A 13,078-nucleotide genomic window follows, 5' to 3' on the forward strand; every position below is an offset into this window, starting at 1 on the left:
TCGATTCCAGGCGAAGGCGTTGCATATTTTCATCTTACCAGCTTCCAAAAATATCTAATGTCTCTACCAAAATAATAAACTTTTATTTCGTCAGATTATTTTGAGCGGATGAGCATTAACTTAACTTATTTTAAAATAATAAGCGTTACCTTTTAGTAATGTTTTAGTTTAATGTAATAACATAGTCCATAAATTTATAGTCTATTTTCAGTCAGCGTTTCGTGTTTTTCCCCATGTGAGACGTGTATACGAGCATGTTTTCTTTAGACACTCCACGAATGCATCCCTTTCCTTAGGCAAATAGTCCTTGCGTAGTTTGCCATAATTTAATAATTCAAATCTTAATGCCTTTAAATAATTCTGTGGATGAAATAACGTTTAACGTTTTGTTACAAAAGAAAGATCTTAAAAAATAAGTACTCAAACTCATTAATGTTGCCCAAAAATATCACTTTCAAGCAATATAAAGATATTGAAAAATATTTGCATAATTTATTTAACTACGTTTGCGCCTTTAAACAAGTAAATGTGAATATTTTTAATTTCTTTTAAAAAACGCTATTGTTGTTAAGTAATCCGTGAATTTTTTTTTTTTTTTTTTTTTTTTTTTTAGGTTTTGATGCTCGGTGCTTGCTAATGAAACATCCAAAATAAGAAGCTACTTTGGATACATTGCGAGAAAGAATGCAGTTTGGTGTTCGAAACCTAAAGCCCCACTGTCGACATTTCTTACGTGTGTTTCTAGTCCATTGGAAGATTTGCTGTTTGCCTCGAAGGACAAGACAATTAGACTTTGCTTAGCAAGATTTCACTGTGAAGTACTGCTAATGTCAGTTTCTGCTACTATATTGTACATAGTCAATTTATTTGCTTGTGTAAAAATGTGTTGACTCGATTGTTTGTGATAAATTATTATTTAATATGTACATTTTATACTATGTGCTGTGAATGACATTTGGATATTTCATATCATTCCTACATTTGCGTGCTGTAAAACCTGTTACAGAGGAATTAATTTCAAGGCATTTTAATGTTTCTGCAACCTAATTTTTTAAGCAGTTTTCTCCCTCCCAGTTTTTCAGACAGATTAAATTTCAAAGTACTGTGAATAGAACAGATAAAAAAAGCATTATTTTCATTATTTTACGATTTATATTATGCATTTTCTACCAATTTAGTTTACATTAAGGTGAAACATAATCTGACCGAAAGATCTATTTTCAGTCAGTGTCTCATTTTATTAAAATATCTTACTTTTCTAAGGACAGATTCCTGTTAATTAAATTATATTTATTTTAACAAATAACAGCATTTTTATAACATAAGCGCTGTGTACTGTTTAAAAGACCAAAACCCAAAAAATGGTTTTATATTTTATTTTTTTATTTTTACTATATCTTTTAATTAGAAAATGTTAGGTCTTAGTGAAATCTTTTCATACTCTTGAGCAATGTTGTATTACTGTGTTTCTGAATTTAAAAAATACTATATTCTACAGATGTTTAAAAAAGATTAATACTATTTTCTTATCTTCGTGTTAATTAGTCTATTAATAGATTACGTATTACTTACAAAGCCCTGACACATACAGTGAGAGAAGTGATTTATTTGAATTTAAAATTCTTGGATGCATATTTTTGGTTGTGCGTGCAACTTTTAACTTTTATACACCTGCTTTCTGTTTTAGAATAATCAGTCATGTTCTTTAGGGTATAATCATCTTAAACTTTATATATGTAAAATATTACGTGTAACTTACGCACTAAAGCATTTAGAAGAAAATAAAGCGATCACAAACAAAATGTGTTTGCAAATCCTTGCGTAGTTAGTAAATAATACACTTAATACATACACTTCCCAGCATATTCTGTAGTCTATCAGATCTCTCTTATACCTCTGTAATACAAAATTTTTTAAGTACCGAACTATGAAAAAATTCTTTCTTATACGTTTCTTGATTTTAGATTAATATTCTGTTAGAATAAATAATGTAATTTTTATTAATAAACTTAAGTTCTCATTATATTTCTGTTACAATTAACTTGTTTCAGAATACTCCAGGCACACACGCTTGCAGTTTATATTTTGGAGAAACCGTAATGCTTTTTTTTTTCTTGATTTTTTTTTCTTTTCCCTAGTTTATTAAAACTTTCAGACTTCTAAACACAGTGAAAATACGTACGTCATCAGGCGAGTGGTCTTATGTCGTGTTATAACGTGAGCTGAATTATCGAGGTAAATAATTAGAAATTTTTTAAAGAATTTTAACAACTTAATTGGAGTTACATTTCGCAATTTAATTTATGTTTTGCATAAATAAATGGGCATTCGTCAAAGACAATGGGAGTTATGTTGGAAAACCAAAGTTTGCGATTTCAGTGTAAATTTGAATTCATTGCACACATAGACTCTGTGTACTTCTTAAATTGCAAGAATATCTTCGTTCTTCATGCTCTGCACTAGTAATTTGCAATATATTTAGGTAATAAAGAGATAAAGATACAACTATAAAAAATGAAAGAAATTTCTCTTTTAATTTTCTGGTAGATTTGTGTTCGTGTTATTAGAATAACTTATAACTGGAAATTGCGTAAAATTATACATGCTTCATTATCAAATTATAAATGCTTCATTACCTAAGATAAAATGGTAATATGAAGCACTTCGTCACTTAATATGAAGCACTTCGTCAATAAATACGCCTTTTGTTGAATAAACCTTTTCGAACAAAATTCGAGAAAAAGAATATAATTGTATTGTATTATAAATTACTTTTTTTTTTTTTTTTTTTTGAATTAGTGATACAGTTTATTTACACAATATCACATTAAAACGAAAAATTAAAAAATGCCAAGCTGCAATTGTAGAAAATTTTTTTTCAAATTACACTTCTTTAAATCTCTCAATTTATTCATCATTTAGATCTACTTTGTCATTAGCTGTTATTTTTAATTATTAATAATATTAATTCATTGCTTGATTTATACGTAATATTTATCAGTAAAGAATTCCTGTAAATTCTTTAAGCAAGTTAAAAATATTTTTAAATCATGTTTACATATATGCATTGTAATTATAAATAATTTTAAATTAAAATTTTTAATTGTTCTGCCCGTAAATGAAAAAAATCTGAAAGCATTCAGATTTTAAAGGGGCTTTTTTTAACGTTTTGTGTATTACCTTTATTTATTAAACATCATTTTCTTCAGATTTAAACCATAAAATTCAGTTCAACAGCAGTATCGCAAAATAATTTTTAAATGAGCATATCTCTAGAATTTTTGATACACAGACTTGCACGCTGAAGATAATTTCTTTTTCGTACAGTGCTGCCATTGCTCGCTTTGAAATCGTTGAATTTGTTAATCAGAAATTCATTAAAGTGTTACAAAATATGAAATAAATAATAAATCAATTTCCAAATTTGGGCTTCCAGATCCCCATATTCGAGTGGAAGACTATTTTATTCAAAATTTGCTATCTCTAGGTAACGTTGTTTTTTTACAGTGAGAGAAACATGCACATATTCATGCAGATTCTTCATTATTTCATTTCTTTAAATATAATATAATACAGGGCTTTAATATTTGGTGGCAACAATTTGAAAAATGAAACGCCGTTTATAGTGAACCATCGCAAAATGCTAAAACGAAATTAATAGCCCTGCTGGGCAATTTTCCCCTTTGGGCTCAACGTTTTGACCAAATTTATATTGAAGGAATCATATTTAAAGCGTTAGGGTACAAATTTACAAATATGAAGTGATAAGATGCATGGTTCAATGACTAGCTATATGAAATGAAACGTTAAATTCTCGTACATCAATAAATAGCATCTGGGATTATCATTAATTTTTAAAATAACTTGATTTAACTGAGAAGCTACTTTTATTAACAACCAAACGCAGAAATGAATGAACGGGAAATTCTCTTGAGTAATTTGTATAGCAAACATTATAAGGTGAATACCTGTGAAATTATAAGGTGTTATACCTGTAAAAAGTTTTCGCATAATTTCTTCCCTGTAGAAAAGGAAGATAAATGTAGTATATATAAGGGATAAAGCTGTTTTTTTTTTTTTTTTTTTTTTTTTTTTTTTAAATTTCTGGGAGTTTAAGCTTACAGATTACTAATAATCAACTTGCTTATGTGCATTATTCCTTTGAAATCCCGTAATGGTTCCAAATAATATTCTTTAGAAAATAAAACATTTCATTTACATTTAATCAGTTTGTTGCCATCCGTTGATACGCCATAAACCAGGAGCCTATACTCACATTTAAATACCAGTTACACAATTAGTTATAGTAATTGTGAATCATTCATGAAATAATGGGATAATAAATTGATGTCAAATGTATTCTTAAAAGAAACATTTATTTTATGTGGGTATTGTTTATAATATTTGTAATACTGATTAAAAGATACATAGAAGGGATGATAGCTATACCATACGGATATAAGCTTTACCTAAACATGCTTTCGTTTTACGACATAATCACATATATGAACGAACTCAGAATAAAGTTCATTTAATACAATTTGTTTCATTTGAAAACATTTAATCTGCAAGATTTCATTTTCAAGAAGTTTCTGTCATTTCTTTTACATTTACCTAAACAATACGCGACTTCCATGCTAGTAGAGCATCTCAAAGGTTATTGTATATATTCCAAAATAAGAAAATATGATTTATTTTACTGTTGAAGTGATACTGAATAATAACAAAACCTTATATATAAGAAAGATTTTACGCTTTTTGGAACACCTGCTAAGAAGAAATTGGTGCACTAATTGACTAATTTAATAAGTCGAGCACTTTTACCGCTCTTCCTTTCTACAACTCACTACTAGTTTGTAAGTAGTTATTCTGAATGTGTTTTTATAGATCTTTTGTCAATAAATTGTTTCAAGAATAAAGGCAAATGTGTACATGTATTGATTTCTTTTTTTAAGCTTTGTCAGTACAATCACTGCAAGATGTAAGTATGTAAATATTTATCTTATTACACTAAATATTTTCACATTTAATTATTATAATTGCCATAGATTAAACTTGTAATTCTAATGTAATAGCATACCCAGAGACATGGGTCGTGTTATTTTACACAAAAGACTCACATTTCAGTCTATTACATTTCAGTCTCTTAATTTTTTAAGGTAAAAAAATTTATTCGGAAATTACAAATAAATTGATTTTTGAAGCAAACGATTTCTCAAAATACTGCTAGCATTTGTTCTGAAATTATGATCGCATTGCAAGAATGCATAAGAATTACAAGAAGCTTTTATTGGAACTTAAAGCACATAAAGAGTGATAGTTTTAAGATAATAATGGGGAAAACGTTTCCGTCACTAGCTTGTAGTTAGTAGGTAAAGAACACTCATACACTCAGAATAAGAACTCAATATTAAAAATTTATTTATTATTTCCCAATACGTTTTAGCGTTAAAATGAAAGCATTTAATTTTAAAAAATATATTTTTATACATCGTTGGTGTGTGTGTATGGTGTGTATTTAATTATGGCAAAGCACACGAGGGCTATCTGCCTAAGGGAAGGGATGCCTTTCGTGGAGGACTTTCTAAGGGAAACTGGCTCGTATACACGTTACACATGGGGAAAACCACGAAAACGCCCATGCAGCCAGCCCGTTCGCGTTATACATAGTTGGAGATTGATATAATAGTACTAACTTCTATGTTTATAAATTTTTATTTATGAATTACCATAAATTTTAATCAAAGTATTTATTTGATTTACTTTAACAATGGCTTCCTTTTTTTGTTTCTTGGTGACAATGTACTGATACAAAGTAATTAGAATATATTTTTAATCCTGTCGACTTTTTATAACATTGTAAATCATATCAATGATTTAATCTTCGTGTAATATGCTTCACAAAAATAGTAAAAAACCAGCACAGTAGGAAAACGATACTTATTTTGCACTTTCTTTGCAAATATCACAAAATAAACATATTACCGATCAGTTGTGAATATTCAATTATTAAATATAAAGTCACAGGAAGAAATGGGATGTTTTACGCTAGTTTAAGCATTTAACAACACTCAATAATAAATAAGAAACGCAATCCATAACTCCATAATTAAGAAAGGTATAGAAGGATTCGATCATTTGACGTATTATTCAGGGCCATCAGTGGCCGAGTGGGTAAGTTTGCTCAACACTTGAGACCTCTTCGAATCACGGCGAATGGAACTCGCTTGTGTGGGTGTTTTGATGTCTTTTTTTCTTGTGTGTTGTGCTTATCTTTCTTAGGAAGCCCTCCACGAAGGCATTTCTTCGTCTAGTCAGACAACCACAACTTGTCATTTTTTAATTTATTAACAAATCGACATATTACACTTATCTTCAGGAAAATCCTCCTGGTGAAAATTATGGGCATTCTGCATAATTTAGATCTGCTTTACTGCGAAAGTAGTTATTCGTGATGCTGTATTAATCACCATTTTTAGATTAAAACAGAATCGTGAAGCAAAATAGCATTTCTGAACATAATATCTAGTTTATGCTTTCATAATCAGCAAAATACAGATAAATTTATTGACGACAATGCAACTAATTGCACAAAGACACCATAAATACGTTAGTATGAAATACAAAAAAAAATCTGATGGGTACACCACATGACTTCTTTGCACGGAATATTAAATTATGCGCATTTTTTCTTGCATTTCCTTTAAATGTATTGGATTGAATCATAAACCACAGTAGACTAAATGTACCCTTTAAAATTCACTATATTTGTTACAGCGACACTCTGGCGCTAGCTTCACTTAATAGCGTTACATTTCGTTCATATTATAAATCAGAATGCATATAAATTTATATGATTTGAAGAATTACCTAATATTTACCACGTGTTCTATTCAAATAGTATAATAAATCTAAAACGATGTATAAAAGAAATTAAGCACACAAAACAAAAAAGAAACAGTTTTTTACATACGATTCAGTATTTCTCATTCAATTAATTTAGTTCTCTCTACCTGACAAGGCAAAAATGCATAAAAACTCAAAATATCTATATTAAAAATTACGAACATTTATTTCCTCAAATAAATTCCAGAATGGATTAAATATGATTTAATTCGCAATAATAAAAGAAGGCATTATCTTTATCGTTGGGAAGCTAAGTTTCTCTAGATTGGCAACAAATCCACTAGTCTCCTGTTTCAAATGTAAACATCAATGGCCGCCATTAAAAACAGGCTTAGCGGCAATTAAACAACTTTAAAATTGTTGATAATTCTAAAAATATTGCACACAGATTTACTAAAGGCATAAAATCCTTAACCGGAAGATAAAAACAACATAATTCAATCATTTTTAAAGCAAAAAATTTACAATTTACAAAAAAAATAAGAGTGAAGAAACTGAGATCACTGAGCCCGTTAACAGAGTGGATATATATACATTTGGTGCTGTCGATTGCAACCAAAATACGAGGTGCACATCTACATGTTATATCAGTCCTATATACAAAATTTCAACGTTCTTGAGACTACTTTTTGAGTTATGCGAGATGCGTACATACGCGTACGTACAGATGTCACGAAAAATTCTCTTTAGAATTTATTTTAAATCAGTTATATTTTTTTCGGGGGGGGAAAGAGTCTTTTATTCTGTCCTTACGTACAGATACGTAAAAACATCGCTAAATTGCATTTGATAGCGGTCAAAATGGATATTTTCCTCAAAATATGATGCCTGAAAATTTTCGCGATTACAATACTTCCTTTTTACTTCGTAGAAGGACGTAAAAAAGGTTTTTTGTTAATTCTGAGCAAACACATTATTGTTCTGACGATCAAGGAGGGATTCGAAAAGCTGGAAATCAGCTGTTTATCTAAAATGAATTAAAAGAACAGATGTATTTCCCAACCTGATTTTTTTTCCCTGTAGTTGAAACTCAAAACGTAAAATATGCTTATTATACATTCTAAAATACTTCCGAATGCTACGATGATTCAAAGGCTGACAAGTGATACTGGCAGAACTGGCAAACAGATTTTATATATTATTTTTGGTAAAGGTTTATAACTGGGTGCCCCTTGTTTATTGGCGATTCTTTTTTGACGCCAAGATCGGCGACAGGAAGGCAGAATTTCAAGATGGCCGCTGCACAAAACCAAAATAAAAAGTCAAAGAATTGCACAAACTCTGTGTCAATGTAGTACACATCGATCTGTTTTCACTTAAAAAAACATCCCAGAATTTCACAAACTAGGCATTGCGCATTGCCTTAAATTAGTCCATGTAAACATCAATCTGTTTTCATTAAAAAAAAAATCAGGAAGCTAAAACTATCTTGGTAACCAGAAATGAGGTTTCATCACCAAAATTTAAAAAAAACTTTATCGCTAATCGAAGGGGCGCCCAATTCTACACTAGAGCCTTATTTTTAAGTGAAGGAATAGTTAAGCAAGGGCCAATCAATGCATAATAAAAATTGCCTCTGCATGAAAATACTCTGCTCTATAAGATCAGAAACATATGATTGGTGATGCCTCAATAAATAAAAGAAATTTTTATTTATCTTGTACAGTGATTGGGTTTTTAATACATGAACGTAAAAAATGTTCATTGTCCTTGCTAGGACTCGAACCCTTTTTTGGAACTCTGGAATAAGCGTCAAGTGAGCTTTAATTACTCCACGAAGGTATGCGTAAAGGAGGGAGAAAATAACTTATATACTTTAAAAGGAGACTGTGAATTAGGGGACCGAATAACCAAATCCTGATACTGATGAATTATCGTCCACCACAAATACATTCTTCGGGAATTTTTTACTATATTGGAACAACGGAAAGGCGTTGTAGAGTCTCACCTTCATTGAAATCATAAATTAAGCCAAGACTCAGGCATGACATATGTAAATTATCGCTATGTCCAGTAATCAGACAGAGAAATGGAAGTAAGATGTAAAATACCCTTTTATTAAAACTCAGTAATTTAACAGAAGGCACTTCTTGTGCTTACAAAACTAGCCAGCATTTATGGCATAGTTCAAAAGTAATTAACTCAATTTAAACTAAGGTTGAGTCGTAAGTTAGCCGAAGGCTACACAGAATTAATAACGTGCAATTTGGTTCAACCTGTGCCGACATGACAAGATCTAATGGCAAAAATAACGCAATGCCGCAAACAGACAGCTATCGAAGAGATTCAACTAGTAACGGCCTTCAGCAGGCGAAACACACGCTGATACAACCTTCCTTTAAATACTACATCTTTCTACCTCATTTGAATACGCGGGAACTAAAATTTGCTTTCTGGCAGGAAAACAGATAAAGATAATGACACTAAGGTACTGAATATAAAATAACTAGTTAAATAAAAATAAATAAATCCTTACACTTCTCAGTAATTTCTCAAAAAGACAACACCGTCCAAAGCGTGGCGAACTGCAACGGCTCTTGAGACGCTTGATGCAGTGGAACATAATGTGGCATGGACTCGTCAGAATACGCATTGCATCTACAAGAATTTAAGTCTAAGTTCTTACAAAATCGAAAGTTGAAGACAACAAAATTCTTACTTCTTAGCTTCCAATTAAAAATCCTTGTAAGTCTATATGGTGCTTGGTTATAAAGCTGCTTGAATATGCTTGAGAACTCACCTTTTCGAATACTAAATAATTTGTGGATTACAATTTTCAGAATCTCTTCTATGGTATTAAGAGAAATAATGCCACTGGGGTAAGACTTCAGTTCAATAAAGAAAAAGTAATCCACAGGGGCTGAATCTGGTGAATAACAGGAATAGTTATGAATTTTGACACTTTTCTTTGCTAGACACTGCATGATGAAAATGGCATTGTGTGATGGTTCATTACTTTGTAGCAGAAATCAATTATTCAGTTGAGCTTTTTCAGGTCTAACATGCTAAAGTCTCTTCAGAAATGTTTTCATCATGTGTTTGTAGAATATGAAGTTCATCATCTGTATGTCTCTCAGAAACTAGTTCTTTGTGAATTATTACTTTGCGATCAAAAATATCACTAGCAAGATCTTTACTCGAGACTTTCGAAGTCAAATTTTCTGTGGCTGTGGTGAATATCCAGTTAGAATAGGTGATTGCTATTGTGTCTGATGATTATAAGCACCAACTTTCATCTCGAATCACAATTTGTTTGGAAGCATTCGGCTGTTTTCTTCACATTACTGAAAAACTTCATTACAATTATTTGCTTAGTTTTTGAATCCATGGTAAAAGATGATCACTGGATCAAAACAAACGATTAACTACATAAAAAATCTGCACGTAAGCAGATTATATTAAGAAAAGCAAGTTGAGATGTTACAGTACTGAAGTTCGAGTATTATCAATCAGGTTTGAGTATTATCAATCAAACTTCAAAACTTTAGAGCAAAAAAAATTAGTTCTAAAACTTTACTAATGCACATTAAATTACAGAAGGCGTGTAACATGTGACTCGCAATTCACTACTGGCATTTAAAAATGTAGGTCAAGGGAAAAAATATCTCAATTTTAAATTCAATATGTATTCTGTTAACAATCTCACACTTTACCTTTCCGTTAACCATTAACGTTTCCGCTTCGGATATAATTTTACTACGCGTGACAAATATAACGCTACTACCTGTTAGTCTAACTCCGCCATTATCTATTCGTGGTGTTTGTATCAACTTGGCTAGCAGCCTGCCTTCTTTAACTGCATTATCATTCTGTGAAGTGGTGCAGGTATGACTTTATGACAGAGTACGTGTTTTCTATTGACGTCAGAATATCTAGAATCTGACGATTACAACACGTTCGCCAATCTACAGTGCAAATATTACTAGCGTGCTCGGGACTTCATATTTCCTGTCTTAGGGATGAGTACGATTGTAATGTCCTTATCACGTTAAGTTTCGGCTACAAGGGACTTGAAGTCGAAAGGGACACTTCTCCGAACCCGCACATTTCCACGAAACTTACGTAGCTAGGCTACCATTTTCACTTACTACAAAGACGTGAACGCCAAACAGTAATCGATTATCGCTCAGATAGGGATCACGTGATCCTTCAGAAGCAGAACTTTGGTTGATCTGTACCCGGAAGAGAGCTGCAGCCGCAACATTTTCGGCGAGGTATCAAAACATCCCACGTAGCCGCTACATCGTTTTCGTAACTAGGCGGGACTTTGCTTCCAGCGGGGCTTTTTTTCCTGGGAATCCTCCCGTTGCCAGTGCTACCAGAATCTCGTTCCTCAGAAACGTCCCGCCTAGCAGGGACGTCGCTAGATTGAGTCATTAGGTATTTTTTTAAAGCAGACAAGATGAAAAGTATGCAACCGCCTTCGCCGGGAATCGAACCACGGACCTCTGGAATACCGGCCCAGCGTGCTACCGTTACACCACGAAGGCACGCTAGGGAAGTGGGAAAAATACCTTATATACTCCCCTTTTTAAAGGGCGACTAGGGTTAGGGGTTAGGGTTTTAGGGGACCTAGTCAACAAATTCTGGGTGCGGAGAATCATCATGCACAACCCTTTTAGTTCGGGCGCCACTTGTAGAGTCATTAGGTTAATTGGAAGCAGACAAGATGAAAAATATGCAACCGCCTTCGCCGGGAATCGAACCACGGACCTCTGGAATACCGGAGCGTGCTACCGTTACACCACGAAGGCACGCTAAGGAAGTGGGAGAAATACCTTATATAATAACCTCAAGAGGTTAGCATCTAGCAACGGTCCCTGCTAATGATAACAAATCGCCCGCGTTGTTTTGTTTCCAAATCGTTTGAGTTTTATATTGTTGTGTTACTGCAAAATTTTGTTGTGTAATCGAATTTACACAACAATTTACCTATACACAATTTACCTTTACGGAATTTACAATTATCCTAAATTTATAGTCCTCTCTGCTAAAAGAACAAACTTTATCTTGTACAAATTTGTATCTTTATTGATAAGACATACCTCATAACTAAATGAGACAAGACAAGATTATTTTTGACAAGATTATACCTCATAACTGAATGAGAAATCCAAGTATAGTATCCTATTTCGTTCACATGATTGTGCACACTAGAAAGTTTCGTGGTGATTGTTGTCGGAATGTTTGATAACTTTCCTCATCAGAGTTAATGTTGAGCATGAGATATATGACAGCGCCCAGCCCTACCATTCAGATAAATATAAATGGAAACGTTAGGCCCCCATACAGCACGGTTAGAAACAATAGTCACAGTTAAAAATGAGGATTTAATATATTTTTTGTTACTACTTAACCACATTATTTTTATGGGGTGGGGGAACTGAAATTGAAAAGGTTAAGATAAAATATTAAAGATTATTTATGCAATACACTGATATTGTAAAAAAATTTAATTATTATTATTTCATTATTTATTTATTTATTTATTTATATATTTTTGAGAAAACTAACCTCACCTAATGAAAAGGATTCTTATAATTAGTCAAAATTCTAAACAAAAATAAATATTTTCGCTTAACAATATTATAGCTATTTACTTTGACTTTTAATTGTTAAAAATAGTTACCATGAATCTTCGAAATACAGCATTATCCGAAATGTATCAGGCCGTCTTAGTTCGGATAATTCTATTACGAGCAAGTCATTATTAATTTTAAAGATGTTGACTCTGATGAAGAAATTACGGACTAATATTTTCCTTTTTCTCAAAATCCTGTTTTGCATCCATTAAAATTTTCTTATTTCGTGTCTAAACGTTAATGCATAGCAACAATAAGAGTAGAATCCTTTTACTAATCTTAAAGCTGTGCTTCTTAAAGTAAGGATCGGAAATAAATTAGGGAAGTTTCTAGCTAGAAATGGAAGTAAATCAGGATTATTAAACAATTTTTTATAAAAAAAATGCTAAAGAAATGTTTAGAAATGTTAATGTTCAGAAAACTAAATAAAAGAAATATTTCTTATTTCATTCTAAAATGGTTAAAATGTGACCTCATTTGATTTTAAAACCAATTGATTTAAACAATTTAAGAATTCTAATAAATCATTATGTAATTTAATTCTTTAATGATGATCAAAAAATGTAAAACCACGCAGTAATGCAATTTTT

At 31.6% G+C, this 13,078-nt stretch overlaps 1 protein-coding gene across 1 annotated transcript in view; it reads left to right on the top strand.

Annotated features, from left to right (window-relative positions):
- LOC118185285 (LHFPL tetraspan subfamily member 7 protein-like) overlaps window positions 1-4,931 on the top strand; it is a 216,037-nt gene extending 211,106 nt beyond the window's left edge. Inside the window, exon 4 of the mRNA XM_085819203.1 lies at window positions 614-4,931. The gene's annotated coding sequence lies outside the window, so the exon portion shown is untranslated. The remainder of the gene's footprint in view (window positions 1-613) is intronic.
- Window positions 4,932-13,078: the final 8,147 nt, after the last annotated feature.

The sequence above is a fragment of the Stegodyphus dumicola genome, chromosome 6 (genome assembly GCF_044657685.1).
Source record: "Stegodyphus dumicola isolate Sdum_Otavi_A_Nest chromosome 6, ASM4465768v1".
NCBI lineage: Eukaryota > Metazoa > Arthropoda > Arachnida > Araneae > Eresidae > Stegodyphus > Stegodyphus dumicola.